At 36.1% G+C, this 25,254-nt stretch overlaps 1 protein-coding gene and 1 long non-coding RNA gene across 6 annotated transcripts in view; one reads left to right on the top strand and one right to left on the bottom strand.

The window, feature by feature from the left end:
* The window catches only part of LOC309514040, a 238,976-nt gene extending 222,157 nt beyond the window's left edge, over positions 1–16,819 (top strand). Inside the window, exons 2-3 of the long non-coding RNA XR_014211587.1 lie at positions 14,824–16,465; positions 16,525–16,819. This is a non-coding gene — a long non-coding RNA (uncharacterized lncRNA). The remainder of the gene's footprint in view (positions 1–14,823; positions 16,466–16,524) is intronic.
* Positions 1–25,254, bottom strand: part of sdk1a (sidekick cell adhesion molecule 1a) — a 370,173-nt gene that overhangs the window by 292,150 nt on the left and 52,769 nt on the right. The window lies entirely within an intron of this gene.

Genomic DNA, 25,254 nt, shown 5'->3' with positions numbered 1-25,254 from the left:
ATGCTGCCTTGGTGAGCATGAGAGACTTCTTTCAACATCATTAAAAAAAAATCTTAACAACCCCAAACTTATGAACGGTACCGTAGTATAAATAAATATGTCTTCTGATGTATTCATATACTATAAAAACAAAGTTGTGTATTTAGTGTTAAAACCAATTGACAATATGGAGATTTACAGTGATTTTCTCTGGCTTCAGTTTAAAGTGCTAAATCTGAGTTAACTCATAAAAAGATCAAACAGTTCAACTCTCTACATGTTTCTGATATTTGTTCAATGTCCAGCTTCAAACTACTTTTATAGTGTCAAGGGCTATTAAAAGTGAACACAGGATCGCATCTGCTTTGAAAACAGCCATGCGAGATGCTTCTGGAGAAAGACTTAGAAGAAATCTTTGTGCATATGAGATTCTGGTGCTGGTAATCAGACAATGGTGCCTGTTTCAAAGAGGTTCTGTGAAGAAAGGACTTGATGCCTCCAGCTCAGAGGACCAGTACACAAGAGTTTGTTCACCCACCACTCAAAACTTCATAAGAGATATAGTACTTCGCTGAAGAAAATCTAAACTGCCATTGACTGTTTTGTAATATATTACATAGGAATGTTAGCTGTGATATATCTGTAACTAAGTCATTTCACAATCTCACTCAAGACCACATGGTTCGACAAATAAACTAGAATCACAAGAATGTGTATATTGATGCGATCTGCGGTGGAGGCTGAACACTGTGGTGGCACATGCTGGATTCATCAGCTGTGTGTTTTTATGTGTGTGTGTGTGTGTGTGTGTGTGTGTGTGTGTGTGTGTGTGTGTGTGTGTGTGTGTGTGTGTGTGTGTGTGTGTGTGTGTGTGTGTGTGTGTGTGTGTGTGTGTGTGTGTGTGTGTGTGTGTGTGTGTGTGTGTGTGTGTGTGTGTGTGTTTTGGGTTTTTTCGCTTAATTCCAGTTTGTTATACTCATTTTCTCAAAGATTTCATTTTTCTGTTCTTCAGACTACACAGGCAGTTCAAAGACATCCCTTTCAATTCCCCAAATGCTCTCAATTATGAGCAGCCTCTCCAGTAACCACTAAACAGACACAAGACAAGCCTTCCCCTTTCATTTCAATCTAATAATAATTTCAGAGACATTTCAACACTGTTCAATGTTTAAAAAAAAGAGCGGGCTTGCAAAAGAGTGACCCATAATTTAGCTGCCAGTGAAATGTAAGAGCAGTGCACAGCGTTTGCTGATGATATCAGCTTCTCCGACTCGATTGAGCTGCGGCAGTAAGTGAGATGTTTGATAACATCATGTTCTTAGCCAGAATTGTGAAACTGCAATAAGTGGAACACCAAGAACGAAATTACAAGATGATTGTGTCAACAGATCTCAGTCTTAAACAATTTGCACACACTGGTGTTGGGATAACAAAAAGAAAATAATCTACAAAGTCAGATCAGCATTAATGTTGTCTTAGGTCAAGTGCTATTTTGCCGTCACAGTGCAATTCTGAGAAATAAAGTCACAATTGCATGAAAGTCTAAATCTGAGATTTTTTTTTTCTATCTCTACACAGTAATTCAAATTGCGAGTTTATATCTCACAATTCAAAGAAGAAGAAAAAGACGATTTTTTAAAAAAATTCAGTGCCGGAAAAAAAGATTCCATAGTTTCCAAAATTGGTAATAATAAGTCATTTTACTTGAGCACAAAATCATCCTATTAGAAATTATTTCTGAAGGATCATGTGACAATGTAGTAATGATGCTGAATATACAGGAATAAATTACATCTTGAAATATACTAAAATAGAAAAAGGTTATTTTAAATAGTAAAAATAATTCTCAATATTCTTGTTTTTACTTTATTTTTGATCAAATAAACACATTCAAATTTAAAACATAAAAAAAAATCTTACCAACCTGAACATTTGAACATTAGTGTAAAATATATAATTGAATGCTTCTTTTAATGCTCTTATGATTTATATGTGTTATAATTTATATAAATTTACCTTGAATTTAAAAAATATATTTTTTAATTATTATTATTATAGTATTTTCATTTCATTAACAAAATCGGAGTACTTTTTGCTTGGATTTCAGAGATTCTCAGTCAGTCATGTTCAAATTCTTAAGATTATCTTATATCTGACATAAAAGTTCTTGATTTGAATATATCTGCCCTAGATTTACACATGTTGCTAGAGAAGCAAAGGAACAACATTTGTGAAAAAAAAAGCAGTGTGCGCCTGGTAACGAACACATTAAATCAAAACACAAAACACACTGAATCATGATTTGTTACTCCCAATCATTTGTGCCCCTTAATCACTTCTAATTGGCTGGAAGAAGTACTTCCTGTTGGGCAGAGAGCACAGGCCAGTGGCTTTCAGCACAGTCAGCAGGGCACGGAGTGAAAAGAAATTGCACAACAGGCACAAAAGTTGCTTGTTCCAGCTGAGAATAAAACAAACTCCTTCATCCAACAATGAAAAAGATATAATCCACTGAGCGGCTGTACTCTGGGATTTAAATTTGCCAGTTGACATCTATCGAGCCTTGTTTATTCACCTTTCACTTTAAAATTCAGATCATTACAGAGCTACCAGTGATGAATTACAATGACAAGAATTTGCAAATCAAACCATAAGTATTTCCCAAACATGAAGCGCTACAATGACTTACAGCAGAGACAACAGAATTACAACACCGGGGAGTCGTAAAGTAATCCAGCAGGAGCGTGTGCGTCACAGGAAGGCCGAGTCTAGCCCTAATCCTCTGTGAATCACAGATAATGACATGCCTTTAAAGCCCCAGTGTTTGAAGCTATCATAATCGCTATAGAAAACAGCCCATTTTTCGAGATGTGTAATTAACCCAGCTCCTGTGAGGCACATCAAGCTTTCTATAAAAGTTTTCTGATCTCTTTCAAAGGTGTCCACTGCAGGCTGGTTTAAGATGGTTCTATCAGCGGTGTTTACTCAGTTTAAAAGTTGCAAAACAGAAGTTTTAAAAGTGAGGTCCAGGGACTTCCAGACTTTCCAGACAATATTTAAATAATTTTATTTAGTACAATGACTACATGAAAATATAAATGTCTTTATATTTTTGTAAATGTGTCCCTTACCCCTTGTAATTTCCTATTGCAAGAATTGGAATATGAATTCCTATATGAATTGACCTTCATATTTAGAGGTCTTTTGCACACAAAGTAGAGAAGTACATTTGGGTATTCCTGAAGGTAAAGACAACAGCATTTAAAGTTGCCTTCATTTGCTATTCAAATGTATGCGCCTCACTGGACGCAACATCAGCATCTTAATTTACAGGGACAATCCCACTGGGATAACTCAAGGATCGTCTCTTGCTGGGTGTGAATCTTCAAGCTTTTAGCTATCAGTCCAGCTCTTTAACCACTAGGCTATAGTTTTCAATAAAAATATGTGCTCTATAAAAAAATTGCTATAGCTTATGTGGACCCAATGAAACCTTTCAACATATAAACAGCCTTAAAAGGGTATTTCTGACCACGAGATAGTAATCTTGAGCAATACTCAGTACTCGCTTCAGCAACACCAACATCTGTTTAGCAGCTTGAGGAGATAGACATGTCTAAAAGGCTCGTTCCTGCGGGACAGCATCTATACAGCAATGGGCATGAATCACTGAGACTGTGCCACTCCTCATCTGGAACGTCCCTGATGCATGAGAGCCCAGGGAAGGTGCCAAATTCATACTGCCCATGGCACTCAAACCCAAAAACACACCATTCCCTGAGCTACACTTTTCCATCCAGTCAACACTGGGACGGTTGTTCCATATCAATGCCAGCCTGAAAGTAAATGAACCAATTCTGGTTCCAATATTAAACAAACACTGGTTCATAGCCGGGTGATTATTTTATCACAAGAACAAAGAAAAAGAAAAAGAAAAAGAAAAAGAAAAAGAAAAAGAAAAAGAAAAAGAAAAAGAAAAGCACCAGATCCTTCACAAATCCTCAACACACAATTCTTAGTAGGGATGTGCAAAACTGTGGCTAAAGGTGCAAAATTTTATTCCATTGTCATGAAGTGTTGCTATATATAAAGCACAGCTCGCACAAACATCACTTTCAAACCAAACGGCTTTCTATTGGTCAAAGTAGAAAATTTGCATAATTACCGTTCTAGAGAATCAAATAACAGAACCGAAACAGTTGTATAAATTAGACATGCACCGATTACAATTTTCTAGGCTGATTCCGATATCCGCTTTTTCATTGAGTTTGACCTGCCGATACCGATTTTAGCCAATTCCGATTACATTTTTTCTAAACACTTTACAGCATACACAAATATTTATTTTCTATCTTTTCTTTAATAGAACATTTTACATAGGTCATTTTTTGAACAGATAATCGCTATAAAATAGAACTATATACATTTCTCCTGGTGTGGGAAATTGACACACATCTAAAGTGCAGTGTTATGGAAGAACCATTTCCTTCTTTTCATATCCAATATCCAACTAAAAAAATTTGATATAGGCCTATTTAGCAAACTAAACTTCTGTATGAAAACAGGGAAAACAGGTAATGGCAATAATATATATATATAGCCTTGCAGTATAAAGATATTTCAATATTTTCTGGCTAGTTTACTTTATTTATTTTTTATAATCATAACCATACTTGCAACCAAAACTGAATAATGAAAACAAGTTTAAATGGGTAAATCTTCTACAAATATTTTTGAGTCTTCGTTTTCTTTTCTGACATACTCCAGTTCTTGTTAAAACACACAAGACATACTTATTCTGTGCATTTTGAGCACTTTTTGTATAAAATCATTTTTAGTTTGTCCATCAAAAGTGTGCTTTCACTTTAATTGAGCGTGAGCAGCGTAGCAAAAATAGACCCGCGCCGAACCCCCCGCTTCACTGCTGCTCACGCGACACTCCTGCTTGACGCTCACGCACTGCTCACGCGACACTCCTGCTTGACGCTCACGCACTGCTCCTGCTGCCGGTGTGAATGCACTCATTGATTAACATGCACGGCGGAAAAAAAACGCACTGCTCACGCGCCGCTGACATTTGCGGTGTGAAACGGCCGTAATTCAAGAGGTTTCCTACATGTGCGTTCCGTGTGCACGTGTGATGCTGATGTTGCGCGATGTTAATCATGTGGCGCCCGAGTGCATTTGACCGGCATAAAATCGGCATAATTATGTCAGATTGACCGGTCGGTCGCCGGTCATGGCCGATCACGTGAAAATCAGCCAATTCCGGTCACCAGCCGATCAATCGGTGCATCTCTAGTATAAATGTACATTTAGTTATTATATCGCTCCCATATGGGTCATCAGCCAATGCTGGCTATATGACATTTATTACCTTATATTCTAGTCACTAATCAACAATTTGATTTTTGAACAACTAGCAGAAGTGGTGTGATTCCCTCTGAAAAGAAACGGAGAAGGAAAACAATGTGATAATTATGACCACAATAAAAGCAATAGGGATCAGATAAATTGTTTGAAAAATATCCGTCAGGAATCTTTGGTTATTGTGGGATTAAACTCAGCACAGTAAAGCCAAAAGTGTACTACTAGGACGCATGTACATGTATGAAGTTGTACAGTTTCAGTATATTGGATCTGTGCATCAAGTCTCACAGTGACAGCAGGCAATTATTATTTTTTTGTATAGCTGTTCACAATGTTGTTTTAAATGTGGCCAATAATGGTCCTGGACTGACCAGTATGCGCATAAGAAAGATAAAAATATGTCACGCAGCAAACGGTCACTGTCATACGGAAGTAAACACGGAGGACATGATCTGCAGTGAAAGCCAGCGAATTTATGCGCAGGTAATATGAAAAACAAAGACAAGGATACGAAAAAATTGAGTTTTTAAACATTTCTGATATGAGCCCTCATGCTTTGCTTGTAAAGCTGTCACTGTAATACTTGTGAGTTCTGACACATCACTGTCCTTCACCGACTACCTTTCGCAACTGTCTTGATAGCTTCGGGTATGTAAAATCTGACTCCCATGAGCGCAGAATTGACATGAATGTTGATCTAGAGTGACGCAAAAGTAGCATGAATTCCGATTTGACTGTTCAGACTGAGGTCGCACTGCAAAACGTCTGACCTGTATCAGATTTAGGACCACATATGGAAGTGGCCCAAATCAGAATTGAAAAGATCATCAGATTTTTCATCAGAGAAAAACAGATCTGAGGCACATATGAGCCAAAAAAAAAAAAAGCCTTAGACGTACCTGAAAAATCTGAAAAGCACAGTTTATTTTATTTGTATCTTTGCTCTATTGTATTTATTTGTGCTATTCCTTGTAGTTTGATCATTTTTTCTTATTTTCTTTATTTTTATTTTTATCCTAACAATAGCACTTACCATACCGTAACGGTGACCCTAAAAACGTGATACAAACCAAACCATGTAATTTGAACAGTTACACCACTTGTGCACACGTGCCAAACAAATGTACCTGAGGAATGTGGGAACATAAGCTTAAGCCGTGAGGAGTCGCAGGTGTTGAGGACGGCCCCGTTCTACCCACCAGCTCTTTTAGGAAGAAAACTACTCTCCCTTTGAAGAAATTGATGAAAAGCAGATGAGAGAGTTAACCTCCAGCCACACTTGCCTGAGTCTTTTGATGTCTATCAAGGCATGTTTATTCACCTTGCATTCATGCTACGAAAATCTCATTTTAAGGAACAGAGGGCAGACCTGCCAGGCATTGCAGGGAACAGATAAAAGCAGATAGGAGGTGTCCAGAAGAAATGGCTTCCTGTGTTATCTTATTTTAGGACAAATTAGCTCCAGTCAGGGGAGGTTGTGCGCTCAGACAAGGCGGTGTTGTTCGCACTGCATTGTATCACCATACATGTCGGGGACAATAAGGCATAGTTATTGACATAAACAGCAGGCTTGACGTTATATATTATAGATAAATCTGCTGCATCAGGGGAAACAGATCTAAATACTAATGCGCCACTTGAAAGCATCTAATTGAGATTATCAATTGAGTATCTTTCTATTCGGATAGAGATTTTGAGTCATTTCATGCCCATGAAAAAAAAATACTGGCGTAGAAATACAAGCAAACACCATTTTTTAACAAGCAGGCATGGTAAAAGAAGCCACTGATGTTCATATGTGAAGTCAGTGTTTCATCTGCTGCCTGTGCTTTTTTCTTTATCTGAAGGAGGAAGGGTGATCGTCGAGAGAAAAGTCAAGGATTATCCACAGAGCATCAAGCATCAAGAAAATATGCCAATTAGCCAAATGAGACTTTCAAACGGACATAATGTGTGTAGGCCTACACATTTAATAGAATAATTAATAGAAATTACAATTAAAGTAAAATAAGCAGGGTCCCAGCTTAAAAAAATATGACTATTAGATATATGACTATCCAAAAATTGGAGCTATTGGATCTTAAAATTTAACATTTAGGCTCTAAAAAATGTAAGTTGATGAAATAATTCGATGAAGATCCATTATGTTGCGTTTTGTTTTAGTTTAAGCGTCAGTCGTCCGTGAGGGGCTGCCGCTTTACTTTCATTTTGTTATTTGTTTATTTTATAATTAAAGTAATATGTTGAACGTTCGCCAGTTCCCACCTCATTCTTCCCTTATGAATGAGGTTTGGTACAAATATTTTTTTAAGAATATTTTTGAATGTTATAGAAAAACATTGCATTGACTATGGCAGGGGTTTTCGAACTTGGGTCCGGATGCCACCAGAGGGCCACAATGGAGTATGTGGAAAAGTTTAGATGTGTATAAACTGTAAAAATTTATAAATAATAAAAAATCGAATTAAACTAACTGAATAAGTAAATACATTTATATACATTTTTTTAAATAAATAAATTGATAAAACAAATATAACAAAAATAATTTGAATAATACATTGAATAATACAGAAAAAAATGTATGTAACGAGTAACAACCGAGACTAAATATTTTTCAAATAATATTTTACACATACTTATAATATTCATTATTCACAGTGAGAATGTATTGCTGCCCTTGCACGAGAATTATCATATTTGGGGGTCTGTGGCATCTAAAAGATTGAAAATCCCTGGACTATGGTACATAAAAATGTCATTCACCTTGCAATTTTACACCAAAAAAAAGTTTCCTTAACAACTGATTCAGTGTGATCTTATTATGTGAAACAATGGTCAAATCAGACATATCCAAAAAAAGATTCACTTTTCAAGTGAGAGAGTCCAGTTCAGTTCAGAATTTTAAACTGCACGTGTAAGTGAATCTTTTTCTTGACTCAATAAAAAGAATAATTTGTCAAGAGTCATTTGTCTGCAAATCCTAAAGTATACTTGTCTTGCAGTAGTTACATTTTAGCACAATCAAATATACTTCAGTATATCTTTAGTTGGACTTCAGCGCTATTTCTGGATTAAGTACATCAAAAACAAAAGTACATCAAGTACAAAATTAGTTGTTCTGATTTAGCAGACTTTAAGTATATCAATTTAGTATACCAAAGTAAAATTGCAGGGTATTCATCCTAAGTACATAAATATGTTATTTTATTTGAAATACATTTATTTTATGCTAAGTATACAACAAATACCTTTTAGTATATTTATTTTTCACTAGGCTATAACAGGAGTGCTTGTCAGAACTGTTGTGCATGGTCTATTAATTGGAATTAATAATTGAAGTTACAATTATCAAGGGAAATTACAGACAATAGATTTGTTTTGTCATATTTATGCAGCCCTACACAAGTGCTCTGTGCCACAGAGACTTCAATATACCTCCAATGAAGAGGAGTGAGAGTGGCTGATCTGACAGCTCGAGAAGCAACTTCTCTCATTTGCAGACAAATTTGCAAGTCTTCACAGTCAGTCATGTATGTTAATTGGTAAAGACAGGAAGACTCAAGAGTGAAAGGACAGTGTTACTGTGCAACCCAGCAAACGGCACAAAATGAATTTTAAAAAAAGAAAAACGCATCTGCGACAAATTCATGTATTTAACACTACACTTGATTCAATGCGATGATTTCTTTGACATGGTGCCTCTTTAATTTAACAGCAGCACTCCATGACAATATGTCTAATCGAATGCGTTCAACTGCACACATTAGCTGTTTACTTGGTTAGACACTAAATCATTCATCAATTGTGCCAATGGTGCAAAACCTCAAACATCATTATGGGTTCAAATAGGCAAACAACAGGAGCTCTTGCACTGTGAAAAATGTCTCAGACCGAAACCCTGCAACAGCTAACTGCACATTCGAAGCGAAACAAAACGTTCAATGCGCATTGATACTTGACCAAATAACTCATTTGACATTAATAAATGTAAATTTCTTCTGACATTTAGAAATGATACTAAATTAATTTAGACTCTACATTTGAAAATCACTCACAATTAAAGTGCCAATATGTGTTTGCGGGCTGGCATTCATTCAGCAATAAATCAAATTAAAATGCCAATATTAGTATAAATGAAGCCCTTATAGATATAAGTCCAAAGCTCTTGTAAAATAAAACTTTCTGTGAAGAATCTTCCATCCACGGCTACTGTATATCCGTACCAAATACAAATGAAGGTGGAGGTCCTTAAAGAATCTCAGATTATCAGAAAAAGATGACTGTGGAAATATGACCTTCATTTTTCTTGAAAAATAACATGTTTGATATTGATCTGATATTAATTATTAAAAGTGATGTGTGTAACTGCAAATAATAAAATAGACAACCATAAGTATTTCATTTGTAAGTTAAAGGGATGTCAAAGTTAAAAAAAAATCTCCCAAAAATGAAAATTGTGTCATCATTTACTCTACCTTATGTCGTTCCCAATCTGACTGACTTTCTTCTGTGGAAGATAGAAAATATATTTTTTTTTTAAGAATGTTAGTAATAAAACTCGTTTCTATGCCCAATGACTTCCATTGTAAAAAAAAAAAAAAAAAATTAACAAAAAATTATAATTTCATATATGTTCTACAGAATCAAGAAAGTCATACAGATTTGAAACAGCATGAGGGAGAGTAATGCCTTCATTTCCCTTCATTCCTTTCCCTTCATTTTCCACCTCAAAAATGTAAACACTCTTTGTTTAAGATGTGGTTCATCTGAACTACAGTGCATGTATGTTATCTCTGGAAAAAACTAAGACTGCATCAAGGACAGTGACCAAGGTTTTACCAATAAACAAAGCCCAGAAGAGGTCATTTGTATCCCCATCAGTCCGCAAGACACACACAATTCATGAGATGAGCGATATTTACAGCATTAAAAAGTCCTTGAGGATACACTGAGACGTCAGACCTTGGCAACCCATATGGATGTCAGGCAACTGTTGTTTTCCCTGCCTTGTTATTTCTCTTCATCTGTCCTCAGATTGACTGCTTGAAAATGAGAACTGCTGAGGCTCTCAGTGCAGAGTATCTCGAAATTGACAGTGCAAACTGAACTGAAAACTTTAGCCATTTCCCCATGAAGGAACACACACTGAAGAGCAACCTCTGACGATTTCTCTTTCAGCGTTAATTTATGCGTTTCTGCAACTGTAATGCTGATAATATGTTATTCCTTTCGTTTTGTTTTTCAGTTGGACAGGCGTAACAAGGATCAAAATCAGCATGCATCCTTCATAAGAAGTTCTGGGGATCCAACCACAAGGTCGTCAAACAAAAGCACTGGAATGCTTCTTCTCTGTGAATCCTAATGAAATCCTCAGAGGTTGGGTTGTCTAAGAGAGAGAAGACTGGCTACTGAATGAATAGGGAAGAGGACTGCTTGGAATTCTGGTCCGAGATTAAGCCGGGCCGGGCCGAGGGGTCACCGAGGCAGAGGGAGATGGGAGGATTCGTCAGAAATTGAAATCCAATGGTACAGATGGATCTGAAATTGGAAGTAACTTTACAGATGGAAAAGATGAAAACCTAGTTTGGGGAGTCCTGTAAGCTCTTGACAAGTGAAAGAATCAAATTAACCTCTGTTGCAGTTATAGTGGAATCGGCTTTACCTGCTTATTGAGATGCCCCCCCTCCCGTGATGAGCTGAAGTCCTGTGAAGTTGTGTAATGAGAAATTAACCTGAGTTTAATGGTCCTGGATCCCTGAGGCACGGCCTGACAGAACAGACTTGTGGGTGGCAGTAACTAGATGAACTCTGATACATTTGCCTATCAGAGTTCATCTAGTTGAGTCAGGGTGATCTAGTACCTTTTGGAGTCTTATAATGACTTTAAGTGAATGGAATACAAAACGGTACACTAGGGGGAAAAAGTTGTTTTGGTAACACTTTATAATTTGGTTCAATATTCGTTAATGCATTAGGTATCACGGACTAACAAAGAACAATTTTTAAAGCATTTATAAATGTAGATTAATTTTTAAACATGCTAATTCAAGTTCAGTCATAATAGGCTCATTTATATGTTTGATCAACGTAAATGTTTTAAATCATACATTTTTACGAACATTTATATGTAAAAATTAACCTAGACTAATAAATGCTGCAAAAGTATTTTAAATTGCAGTACATTGTTAGTTCATGACACTAATACATTAACTCATATTAAAGAATTCTTAATATGAAGTGTTGCTTCTTTTGACAAAGACTGTGGTAGGGGTCAAAAGTTACAACAAAATCGCATACATTAACATAATACACATGTAACATGTTTTACACTCTAAAGCAGGTAACAATATTTAATGAATATCTTTTTCACACATTTGTTCATCTTGGTTAATGTCAATTTATAAATACATCTATTGCCTATTATTACATAATGTTAGTTCTTAATGAAGCAAGCAATATAACTTTATTTTATTATTAAAAATTAATTAGACCAATATGATTCTGAAGGAAAACATGTCGGGAGTCAACTGTTGCTATAGTAACAAACACAACTTTCACATGCATCCGATTGGCAGATTAACTGCGCACCATTTCAGAGTTTTTGTTAATGTTGTGGATATTTCAACAAACAGTTTGCTACTTTGTACATTCATTTTAAGAGCATTAAGAAGGCTATATGTGTGATAGTGAGACAGGACAAAAATACAGAAAGGACAAAAAAAATGTATCAACGGATTCATCTCAAAACATTAGATCTGGGTACAAACCTGCTTCTCACTCAAACTCTGACAGAATGAATCCGTATTAAATATATATAATAAATCATGCCAAAATTGTAAATCACAGCAAATTCTGCCAAATTTGAGCCACTGCTACAAAAAAAATAAAGCCTTTTTTATTATTATATAATATGCACCAGGTTTAATACATTCAATTGAAAAAAATCACACACAAATTCCAACTAAAAATATAAAGAAATAATGAAGTTGCTCATCTGTAATTGAATCTAAAAAGGACAAATAGCACGTTGGAGCCTTTGATAGCTCAAAATAACTACCAGATGTATGTAAATTACATTTATTAGCACCTGTGACTCACTGAGCTTGTGATTTCAGCATTAGAGGATTATAATAACTGTTCGCAATGGCTTAGCCTAATGCATCCTGCCTCTCATTGATAACTGCAAACCTGTGCCTTGACTTCAGCACCCTAACAGCCAGCTAAGCCACATCATTAGGTTTTCATGGTCTCTTAAATTATCACTGTGCAATTTTCTCTATTTCTATAAACTGTAAAAACCCACAATTGACTCCAGCATCAGTCAGAGAAAAAAGCGGTGATGAATTCATCATGCCGTAGCGTAGACTTATTCATAGTATGGTATGTTCAAAACTACACATTTACAAAATCGTCTGGTCTGGAAAACCCTCAACATAATAATTCAGGCTTCATGATCCATTCCTACTTAGATTAGTGATAGGACAAAAGCTCCTAGAAACCCTCAACAATACCCATAACACAAGACTTAAACTGCAAATGAAAGAATGAACAAAAGACAAATATGTAACATTCGTAAAACAAAGTCGTTAATGTTCTGGCGTCACATTCTCTCCTGACGGAGCGAATCATCAAGGGAGTGGGAGCACCTGCTGTGGGAACGACATTAAGCTAATTTTAGTTAAAATGTTTTAAAACATGCAGGTTTATCAGGCAGACAAATGTCATTTCTGCAGAGAAGCTCATCACTCATCCCAGCATGCTCTCTGTTTGAGATTACTCTCTGGCTGTCGGCGGCCTCGCTCAGCCATTCTGCCCTAACGCAATTAGCACGGCTCAATGCTGTCATGACATATTCTCATGACTTCGAATAATAACATTGTTTATGAAAGAGTTTGTGTGTTCTTGTACACAGTCTTTTCTGTGTTCTTTGTTTAAAGGAAAGATCAAAAAAAAAAAACACTTTCTTTTAGATATATTAGAAAGAAAGTCATACAGGTTTAATATGACATGAGGGTGAGTTTTTATGGAGGACTATCCCTTTAAGAGAGAGACAGAAGATTAACGTTTTAACGGCAGCTGAAGGCTTTAAATGGAAAGTTCACCCAAGAATTAAAATTCTGTCATAATTGTTCCAAACCTTCATGACTTTGTTTCTTTTGAAGACGTTCTTGAAGAATTGTCGTTCTTTTCCATGTGCTTCCAATGAATAGAGCTTGCATGCTAATAAAGCTCAATAAAATTATCATAAAAGTAGTCCTTATGATTCATCTTACAGTATATTTCAAGTCTACTATGAACATCTCAAAGTTTAAGTCCTTATTCACTGATAATCTATTTTAACAACTGCGAGCGGATCAGCCTGTTGAACTCAAGAACCAAATCAATCAAATTTGTAAACGAATCATTCAGATTCGGTTTTGCAATCCGGATGAAATTATTCATTGTAAAAGATCTGACTGAAAAGATCAATTTGTTGACAAATTACTCATGAATGCAAGATTTTCAGTGAATAACGACTCGTACAAAGTTATCATATGATTTCAGAAGGCTTGGAATATTGAGCACAAGAGGTAGAAAACAATTTTATGATGCTTGCATTGGTGTTTAAAAATATATATACATTTTTTTTCATTAAAGAAATAAACCTGTACACAGCAAAAACTCCAGTGTTAAATGAACTCTCCTGGGAGTTTATATGGCTCCAGACTCAAGAGTGTTAAAGTGTTAAAATATGAGTGTTAAATTAACACTCAAGAGTGTTAAAGTTAATGAGCTAATTAAGTGATTCATTGAGTGATCATTATTGAAGACACCTGATGATAACAAGCAGAATCACCAAAGGAGAAAATTATTTAAATATTATTAATTATTTACTTAAATATTTTTAAAGACACCATTATGGTGATCAGTGTTTGCTTTAGTTGGGCTCTTGACCCTTAAATCATTAACTTTACATTTTGTTTGGCTGTTGTATCTGAGTTGTAACTCTCAGATGAACAAAGAGAAAAGTTGATCAGCTGGTGTTGGTTATGTTTTGACAATCATAATTTGACCTGAATCACAAATCTCATTTAGAGAGTTATGTCTACCTTGTTGATTACAGCAGACCTGTGATTCTACAGCAAATGATTTTCAGCATTTTCAATATAATCTAAAATATTTCTTAAAAGTTGTTCTGATCAAAAGACTTTGAAAATTACTTTATTTAGACACACTGACATCAATAATCAGCCTGTGAATCTCAACAATGGTGACAATAATAAAGCATTTTGCAGTGCATTCTGGGTGCCACCAATCAAAACTCATTCATGGCTCCCATCATACATTGCGGTATGAATAAATTATGATCTGAATTGTCTTAGTAATTTCCTTTCCCTAATTGAATATTCTGTTTGTCACCATTGTTGAGATTCATACACTGATTCTTGTGTGTGCCTAAAATAAATATTTTGTTTTATCAGAACAACTTTTAAGTTATCTTTGATTTTGAAAGCGTGAATTGCGACCATCTTAGGTATATAGCCAATTACCTCTGTCTAATGACCAAAATTGACAAGTTTGTGATCGTGAGACCCGCGTTAAACAGAAGGCGTGAGGACCTCAGAGCAACATAGATTCCTAATATGAACGGGTAAAATATAGGCTAAGAAAATAATTAAATAGAACAATCAAATGTATTGCTATTGCTAAACTATTATATAATTGACCAATAATCAATTGGCAATCTAACCTAAATTCGAGGTTGTGATAAAATGGAGTCAGATAAGTTTAATTGGAACTAAACTTGCCACACGGAAAGACAGTAACGCGCAGAGACCTTCACCTATTCTATCGGATCCCACCATTGGACCGATTTAGACGGGCTTACACTGTATGTAAATTTTTAATAACAACTGTTTGAATATTGAGCTCAGTGGAAAGCTTAAATCCAAAATGAATCAATGCTTTAGGGCTTAATATCATGCTATTTAAAACAGACTGCGCTGATTTGCCTGCTGCCTGAATCAAAACCAAACGATGGAATCAAAGCCAATATCTGACGATTACAGTGAAACCCAAAGAACCTGATCAGATCAGCAATCCCCCTTGCTATCTGAACACAAGGAATGCTCTGAAAAGAGTGCTGTTGTTTTCTTCTGAAAGAAACTACGTTGGTTTTTGCCTTCTCAGGTGATGGTGTCTCACAGTAACTGCTAGCCTCAGCAGGTCGGCGCATTCAGAAAGGCAATAAACTCCCACAGTGCAATCCTGAGCTGGGCTTCATTTGATTCCAAATCTGATTTGAATACACTGGCGTATGACTTGTTTGTGGGGCAGAATAAAGACATTCTATCCATCAAAATATCCACGGTGTCTTTCCTGAAACTGGGAAGCCATCCCACGAGACAATTAATCTGATTTGAAATGTATGGCACCATCCCAGACTCTTATGTGAATGCTTATTGATTTACTGTACACCACACATCCATATTCTTTCGCTGGACGCTGAATATGCATGTCATCTAATACCTTTCAATATGTGTGTTTACCAAACACTATGGGTATAAGTGTGTGTGTAAGAGAGAGAGTGAGTGAATGAGTAAAGGAAGAGCAAATGGGTTTCATGTGAGTGAGAGAGAGATAGGTTGAGTTTTCTTTCACTGGTCAGAGCTGTGGTCCACATTAGGGCGTTTGCTCGCTGCAGAGCTGCATTTAAAATAACTCAATCATGTGTTTGTTGTAACAGAATGCAAATATGAAATGATGCCATATGAAATATTAGACAGAGGGATATGGCAATAACAAAGGGAAAGAAAGATTTTAACTGAGTGCAATGGACCCTAATCTGAAGCATTACCATTTATTCGTTGACTAATGGGCTATTTGCTATTCTATTGGTTTGATATTGCACTATGAAACAGTCATGAGCAAAGGTTTGTGGGAATGGGAATGAACTGGAGTTCTGCATCACCAGCTCCTAAATGTGGCCTGGTCATCAGAATCATAACACTAAATCATCTTTTTTTGTTAAATACAGTGAATTTAACATATATATTAAATATAAAGCATGCATTTGATTGCCATTTACACTATTGTTCAAGTTTGTTGTCAGTAATGGTTAGTAAATTTTCTTTTAGTTAGAAAAATTTACATATTTTTTATTGAAAATTGACATTAATACTTTTATTTAGCAAGAATGCATTAAACTGATCAAAGGTGACAGCAAAGACCTTTAAATTGTAACAAAATTTCAAATGATTAATAACGTTTTTGAACTTTTAACCTTATTGAACTTTCCTTGAACTTCTATTCTGAACATCAAAGAATCCTGAAAAATCTAAAATATTAATCAGCACAACTGTTTTCAACATTGATAATAATAAGAAATGTTTCTTGAGCAGCAAATCATCATATTAGAATTATTTCTGAAGGATCATGTGACACTGAAGACTGGAGTAATGATGCTGAAAATTCAGCTTTACATCACAGGAATAAATTAGTCAAATAAAAAAAACGGCATTTTAAATAGTAATTCTATTTCACAATATTACTGGTTTACTGTATTTCCAAAACATAAAAAAATAAATAAAAAAAAATAAAGTGAACTTTTAAACCGTTTATAAATGAACATTAAATGCAATGAATACTCTAATAGAGAGCCATATTTATTAATATATTCATATTCTGATGTAAAAAAAAAATTCTCAAACAATTGCACTAAACACAATCTAACATTGAAAATCTAAATACATGCAATAAATGTCTTAATCTGATGAATTTTATTCTAAATATGTTCTTATTCAGATTTGTCATCAGAAAATTCTGCTTGCATTATTTACATTTTGAGATATTGTCAATAGTCAGATCATCACAGTTCATGTGAATGCAGTCATAGATGAAAACCCCATTGCAGGAGCCATTCATGCAAGAAGCTTGTGAAGATATTCAACATTTTCTTTCTATGATTTGATAGTCACCATAGATGCAATAAAACACATTATCACCTCAATGTCACACTGTTTTCACAAAATCTTAGAGTAAGCAACACATGTGTTTGTCATCACTGACAGGAAGCCTCCTCGTTACCTCTTCTTGCCTTTAACCCTGACAGACTTAACGATGATATAAAACAATTCCTGACAGTTTGCTGCTTTGCTGTTCACAAATATTAACCATGACAGAGCCCTTTACATACGGATTCACACATGAGATAATTAACGGCTGAACCTGATGATGATACTGATGATGATGGCAACAGATTTGATCAAAGTATCAGTGTGAAGTGGAGTACATTAGACAGGCAAAGAGCAGCCAGATATGGACTCCCTGAACCGACTCAGAAAAACCGTTAGTTCAGACGCTGTTTGGCTTTAGAAAGCAGAATCTCTCCCCTGCAGTGATAACTGGGTCGACAGCTCTATCTCCAGCAAAGCAAAGCCCCAAGCTGCCAGTGTGAGTCCAGACGGCTCCAGCATGCAGAACTTCAGGAGATGTCAGCAGGAGTGGACAGCAGGGAGGAAGTAACTGCCCATTACATTCTGCTTATGGGTGGCTTGGAGAATCTTAACAAAACGTTATAAAACCTAAACTTTTGTGCAAGAGCAAAGCCTCTCTGCCAAATGCAAAAATCTAATAACTAAATGATTATTACTTAATCAAATCATAAAAAAAATCAAGACAAAAAAAATACATTTAATATATAATATATATATATATATATATATACACACATTTACACACAAATAAATTCATATTTAATTAAAATAATTGTAACAATATTTAAAATATTATTATACTTTTTTTTATATTCGTAAAAATTGACAGCCATAGCTATCAAATCTCATTTGCATTTGCTCTCGAATAAAATATTCAACCACGTCACATCGCATTCAGGGAAAGGTCCAATAATGTTTGGCACCACAGAGCTGCATTTGGAGGTTTAAAAGTTCACAAGCCTCAAAAAATTCAACAAATAATGGCTAAAAAAACATCTGATGGTCATTTAAAAGGGTTATTTTCCTTGAGGTTCACTTACAATGTTATTTAAGTGTTTTGCACACACACACACAAAAAACAAATATATATATGTCTGAAATTATCTGTTTTTAAGGGGCAGCCCCTTTAAGGTCACTGTTATGATTGGCTAACGTTATTGCATAGGAAACAGAATCTCCCTATTGCACGCAATTAAGTGTTTTAACATTATCCATAAAAAAACTGTAATTTACAGACAAAGCATTAAAGTGTTTATTACTGTTTGTGATGTAGCTGCAGTCAGACCCAATTTAGAAGTACTTTTGAAATGCCAAACGTTATCTGACAACCTCTCTGCGCTTTACTTATGCGCTCTCATTAAATCACTTCCGCTGTGGGGCTACTGTATTGGGGTTCATTTCCCGAAAGCATCATTAGCCAACTATGGTCACAAGTTCAGTTGAACTCTGCTGGTAATGATGGAACTTGGAACCAAACGCACCCCTGATAAGGTAAAGACATTGTAGTGTTGTTGTGGAGACGGTCAAATGCAAAAATCTGTCACAAATGGACAGAAGTAGAAAACGAGTCATTTTGGCAGCTTGGTTTCAACAAATGCTATTTCAATTTTTTTTTAGGTCTGCAACATACAGTATATACAAAGACCTCTTATATGTCAAAAGATTACAGAAAATTTTGATTCCTTGTGTCATGACCCCTTTAAAAAAAATATATAATCTTGCAAGAGGAAACGTTCGTGAGAAAACAGCATTTTCCATTTGCACAGGCAACACAAACTGGCCATTACAAAGCGTCAAAGAAAATTCAGAGGCGAATAAATTGATTAGTTCAGCCATCTCGTATCATATTGTGTGACTGCATACTCGGTGGCGGTGACATTAAAAGGTGCAATAAAAGACATACCTGCACAGCTTGTGGTTTGTCAGAGGTACAGTACCCTACGCAGCAGTGAAAAGGGCAGAACAGATACAGTAGCAGCCAATAAAGATGATAAGTGGTGTGAAATGCAGATCAAAAGGCCTTCAAAATCCTCCCCGGTGGAAGTGTAGGACAGCCCTGATTAGAGCACTGAGCCTCTCATGTGGGGATTTTGGGTAAAGATGCAGATTAGCGTGATTATAACACATGAACGCCTCCCTTGATTTCGGATTAATCACTTAGAAATGGAAATTACCTCCTCTATTTAGACTGAAATGATTAACATTTCATAAATCAGGGGTATTTTGTATAAGGGCTGTTGTGGAAGAAAACAAGAGCACGTCATCATCAGTACAGAGACAGTATTGTTGTATATGAAGCACAAATTGCCAATGGCAATAATTCCAACAAGCACACCCACACTGTATTAGTCGCAATATCTATCATATTTAATGACACCAGCATAATATTTACATAAATTCAGATAATAATTAGAAAATTACATGAGGAAATGCAAAATCCGAGACACCCCATGAGCAACATTTCTACAGGGACTTTCAAGTTCAGGCTCCATCTGTTAGCCGTAAACAGTGAGAATACCGAGGCACATTATTTTACTTGATTACAGCTATATTTTGCATGCTAACATAGATGCCTAGGTCTGTTTTAATTGCTCAAATTAATGTGAGAACAATGATGCTAATAAAAGCTGTTGACAGAGCTAAACATTGTACCAACTTTTGTATTCGTATCAGAGTAATTGCTATCACAACTCAGTGTAAATTGGCTTCTAATTAAAGTGAACCATCTCTTAACAGTCACATGTGGTTAGGTCAAACAACAACAACAACAACAACTCACAGAAATGAACTGACGCCACTTTTGCTGTTGAAGTTTGAATCCGAGATGTTCACTAGTTCTAAGACGGAAGGGCGGTGGAACTAATCTAGAGTATAACGATACCTTCTTTAGGAAAGCTAAAGGGTTAACAATCATTGCAATATTCACAGTAATGCTCAATCTTTTACTGCTAGCCAAAACAACATGTATTGTACATTGTTGTGTGTACATGACATGTATTGTACATTTTGTCCGGATTTACCTAGTTCAGGTTTAAACCCAGCCTTCATCATGTCCTAATCCCATTCTCGATCTCCCTTCCCAGTGCGGTTCTTTTTGACCTTTGAACCTTTTTGACTTTTTCTCATATTTCAACTATAATACAAGTCAATCCTGCTTGTTTTCAAGCTATTTTATTAACAGAAACTGTTGTATTAAAATATTAAATGAATAGTTCAGCCATGAAACTCTGTTCGCGTCCTGATTGGTTCAATCAATGTAACGTTCTCAGCCAATCAATTTCATGCATCATTACCATTTCCCTTTATAACCATGACGCATCCAAACGAATGCATCTCTGCACGCTATGCAAATTCTTATTCTAGCGTTTTCTCTCCTACTGGACTTTTCCAGTTTACATTTACATTTTACATTTATTCATTTAGCTGACACTTTTATCCAAAGCGACTTACAATTGCTATATATGTCAGAGGTCGCACGCCTCTGGAGCAACTAGGGGTTAAGTGTCTTGCTCAAGGACACATTGGTGTCTCACAGTGGATTCGAACCCGGGTCTCTCACACCAAAGGCATGTGTCTTATCCATTGCGCCACCACCAACCCCCCCACCAACCCCCCCACCTTTTTCAATTAAATTCGAAGATTGAAGTCAAGCTTCCGTGTGTTGTGTAAACTCTTAGCAACAAAATTACCCCATTGTAAAAACGCAATGAGTGAGCAAACATTTAGGTGAGATAAATGTAAAAAAAAAAAAAATTCTATATCGTCATAAATATCATTATCGCAAATATTCATGAAATATCGTGATAGAATTTTGAGGCTGTATCGCCCACCCCTACAAGGTCTTATCCCTCAAAAACCCAGGATCAGATCCAGCAGACGACGTTACTATTATTTCTGATTTGGCTATGGTGGCTCTCTATTCTATGAATAACTCAAGTCGACTTTTCAGCTAAAGCCGATATGTTCATTCAGTGCTTCAATTTAAAACTGGATTGATCTATAGTCGATCTTGAACTGATTAGCAGACACTTCACAAATCACAAATCTTTAATTAATAAATAAAATTAATGAAACTATTCATTTTGTGATTCTATATGATTCAAGAATATAATTCTGTATGTTTTTCAATAAAAATAGATATTGAGGGGAAAAGAAAATATCTTTTTCAGTATTTTAATTTAGTTTTTAATAAAAAAATTTTTTTTTATCTAAATACTTTAAATTTATGCTGTGGCACCCTTGGAAGTTGTTCAAAATTGCATGTTACCCTAAGATATCAATACAAATCATATCATGTTATGCACACAGTATGCATCTACATTACACAATACATAGTTGCCATTATATTTTAGAAAGAGGGTCCCTCGATGGAGATCAATAAGTTTGAAATACCCTTTTCTATATAATAGATAAAAATACTGAAAAATAAAGTAAATAAATAAACAAACAAACAAACAAATCAGCCATTGTTAAGATGTTGAGCATAGAGCACAGTCATATCTAATGTTAGTCTGTCTATGTGTTAATTGTGTTGACTTCTATTTAAAGTCGTAGGTGGACAGAAGGCCATCGGGTGTTTGGTGCCCTAATTCATTTTAACTTTAATTACTTTCAATGTAAACTACTAATCTCAATCAGAGAGGTTTCATTTCAATTACCATTAATGTATGCGCCATCTGGCAGAACAACTCAAGACTCAAACGTGCCTATTGTGTAAAACGCACAGGTGAAAGTCATGAGGCAGCTGGGCCCTGTCAACAACACAAGTGTGAAAAAACCTTAGCTGCAAGTTAGTTTAGCCGGTCCACCAAGAATTTCAGCTTGTTAGTCAGCTGTAAGGTGCCCAAAACCCCTCTAAAGCCAGAAAAGCTGGTTTAAGATGCTTTTTTGTTTGTTAGTTTGTTTGTTTGTTTGTTTTGTTTCAGCAGGATTAGAGTCAGCGGATATCAAGTTCCAGCTCTTTCCAAGCAGTGACATGAACTACACTTTAAAATGTGCAACATTCATCACCCTTCAACAAGCTGCAAGTTCTTCTCACGGATTTTGATATCACACCGCCTCATGACATCAGCAGAAGGATGACACACAAATATGTGTCAAAGAAATGATCCTGAAAGATAGTATTGCTCTTGTGATGTATTGTAGGAGAAGGCCAGGCCAGGGATGAGACGTTTACATTTTTCTTGACGGGTGCCGTAACGGTGAATCATCTTGCGTGGGTACAGAGACAGAGCTTCCCACCAAAAGTATGAGAGATTGGCTAGGTGACCTTATAACTGATTAGCCAAAAACACTGCAATGCAATGCAGTGGTCGTTCGCTTTTACGGCTGCAGAATTAAAAGCAAATGAAGATCCAGCTCTGCGTTTCAATAATCATAATATGAATTTACTATCTAACTAAAATATTCCAATAAATAACATACACTGCTATATAGGTTGGCTTTGATGAGGCTGTGTTTATGAGCCTTTTGCTTGCTGGTAACAGCATCTGTGTTCACAGCACTAACATTTAAAAGAGGCATGGAGAAGGTGAAGGAAACTTTCTGTAGATCTGAAGAGCGGACATTAGCATTCACAGGGCAAAGGAGGCATAAGCCAAGCATTATGAGACTTTCATGGCCCAGAAAATTTGTGCAGATTTGATACCTCAGATTAAAAAGCCAAAAGCCTCTACCGAAACAGCTGAATATAAGTGTGGACTGACTGGCATGTTAAATGTCTCAGAGGTAGTTCTGACTTTAGTAGGTGTGGGTGGTATGACTGGAATTATATATCACAGTAAAGCCAGGGACACACCAAGCCGGCGGTCGGCCGTCGGGCAACGTCAGGCCATTTTCGAGCGTCGACCGACTTAGTTTTTCCGGTGTGCTCCGCACCGTTGCCTCTAGTCAGACGCTGTCAGGGTTGTTTGGCTGATTCAACCTTGAATCAGCATCGGGCCGTCGGTGAGAGAGAGAACTCTTATTGGCTGTTCAGTTTAGCAAACGAGTTAGTGCACGAGAATAAAAGCGAAAGTGATGAAAGCGAGCAAAGTCATGACGGTACGGACAGAAGACTGTTCTAATTTTACGTCATCTTACCTGAGAATTCCACTGTATGGATATATTCATAATAACATGTGCGGAGTGGAATAAAGAACGTGATCAGTATGATTGATATTCAAAACGATAAGTAAGTGCTGCTTTGTTTATGGTTTGTATACCTGCAGTCTTAGCTTTACTTTCCCTTTTTGAATGACGAATATAGACGAATATATCTGCTTAAATCAGGGTTCGTACACCTTTTCCAAGGTCAAATTGAGGCACTTTCAAGGTCCATTTTAAAGCTTTTTCCAGCACCTTACACCACCGTAAATTCTATACCAATACAGTCAAAATTATTATTTAGAGATTTTATCACATTAAAAGAGATAATGCTATAAACAGCCAAAATTGCGTTTCGTAATAGCAGAAGGATCAGATATTTAAGCAAATCACAAGTTTTATTTTTCAAAATGTATCACTGTCTAAGTAGATAATGACTATGAATAATACTTTTCATTATATTAATGTCCAAATATTGCTTCCCAGATAATGTGATTTTCAGACTGTAAAACTGAAGTAATTTCAAGGGCTGAAAATATGAAGACAGGATTTGAACAGAAATATTTTACAGGCCTTGGTTTTGGGACACATTCTTGATATAGACAAGGTTTTAACAAAATCTGAGACAGTGCAACAACAACCTGTAATTCCATTTTAACCCAGAAGACTCTGACAGTGCGCAGGCACCTGCCTGATAGCCTATATTAATAAAAATAAAAATAAAATAAAAAATAAAAATAATTTAATTGCCAAGACATATACATTTATCTACCGGAATAGAGCAGTGTAAATATTGCATAAGGCCATCCTCAACCTTACAGTTGGCTACTTGTATGACACTCCATCTGACACGATTTCTGTTCAGCAATCAATGATTGTTGTTATGCTGTGCTATGAAACCTATTTATTTTAATGGCTTGCGCCGCGCGAGGACGTTTTGTTGCTGCGTAGACCAAAGCGGAGTGCAGAATTGGCGAGCTCGCGCGCACGCCGCGGTCAAAGTTAAAAAAAGTTTGCGCTACGCTCTGTGACGATTACCCGCGCGGCCAATAAAAACGGGGCATCCAAACAAGCGCGGAAATCAAAATGAAAACTCTGCCTACTTTTGCTCTGGCCAGCAAATCGCTCTGTATCTGAAGGGCTACATTTTATTTCTGCATTTTAATTAACAAACTATTCAGTCAGATAGGTATTTGTTGTAAAAGAAATACAGTTACAATTTCAAGCATTTTCAAGCATATTATCCAAAATGTAAGCGTTTGTCAAACCTTGAAAACACAACATCAACATTCAAGCATTTTCAAGGATTTCAAGCACCCGTACGAACCCTGTTAAATAGACAGTTATCTCCTTCACAAGTTGGCACAGAACGTGCGTGCTAGTTGACAGTCACCTGTAGTTCTTTCAGTGTGTTCAAGGCAAGCACAGATTTTTTTCTCCGATGTGAGGCGACAACACAGTCAGCTTTCATGAGCACTAGTTCTTTGGCGTCGGTTTGGTGTGTCCCTACCTTAACAGTAATGTAATACCACAGTAAATGTAGTATGTACTAAAGTCCCTTAAAGTTAAAGTCCCTTTAAGACAAGTCATTTCACTCGGTGGCCATCTTTGAAACTCCTATCTCTTTAAATGGGGAAACATCAAATTCTACAAAACTGTTTGCCAAGCTTACCATTAAATTTCATATTTGAAATCACCAATGAAATCTGACAACAACTGTCTCATAAATGTTGTTTCTAAATGTTCGAATCATGACATAAAGTGAAAATTTTCAGGTTGGATCAAGCTAATGCACAGACAAAAGTGTGTCTGACTGTTTATATAGGAACCAGAGCTTCTAACGGCA

This window comes from Leuciscus leuciscus, assembly GCF_965113295.1.
Source record: "Leuciscus leuciscus genome assembly, chromosome: 1".
NCBI lineage: Eukaryota > Metazoa > Chordata > Actinopteri > Cypriniformes > Leuciscidae > Leuciscus > Leuciscus leuciscus.
This window is presented reverse-complemented; position numbering and strand designations above follow the sequence as displayed.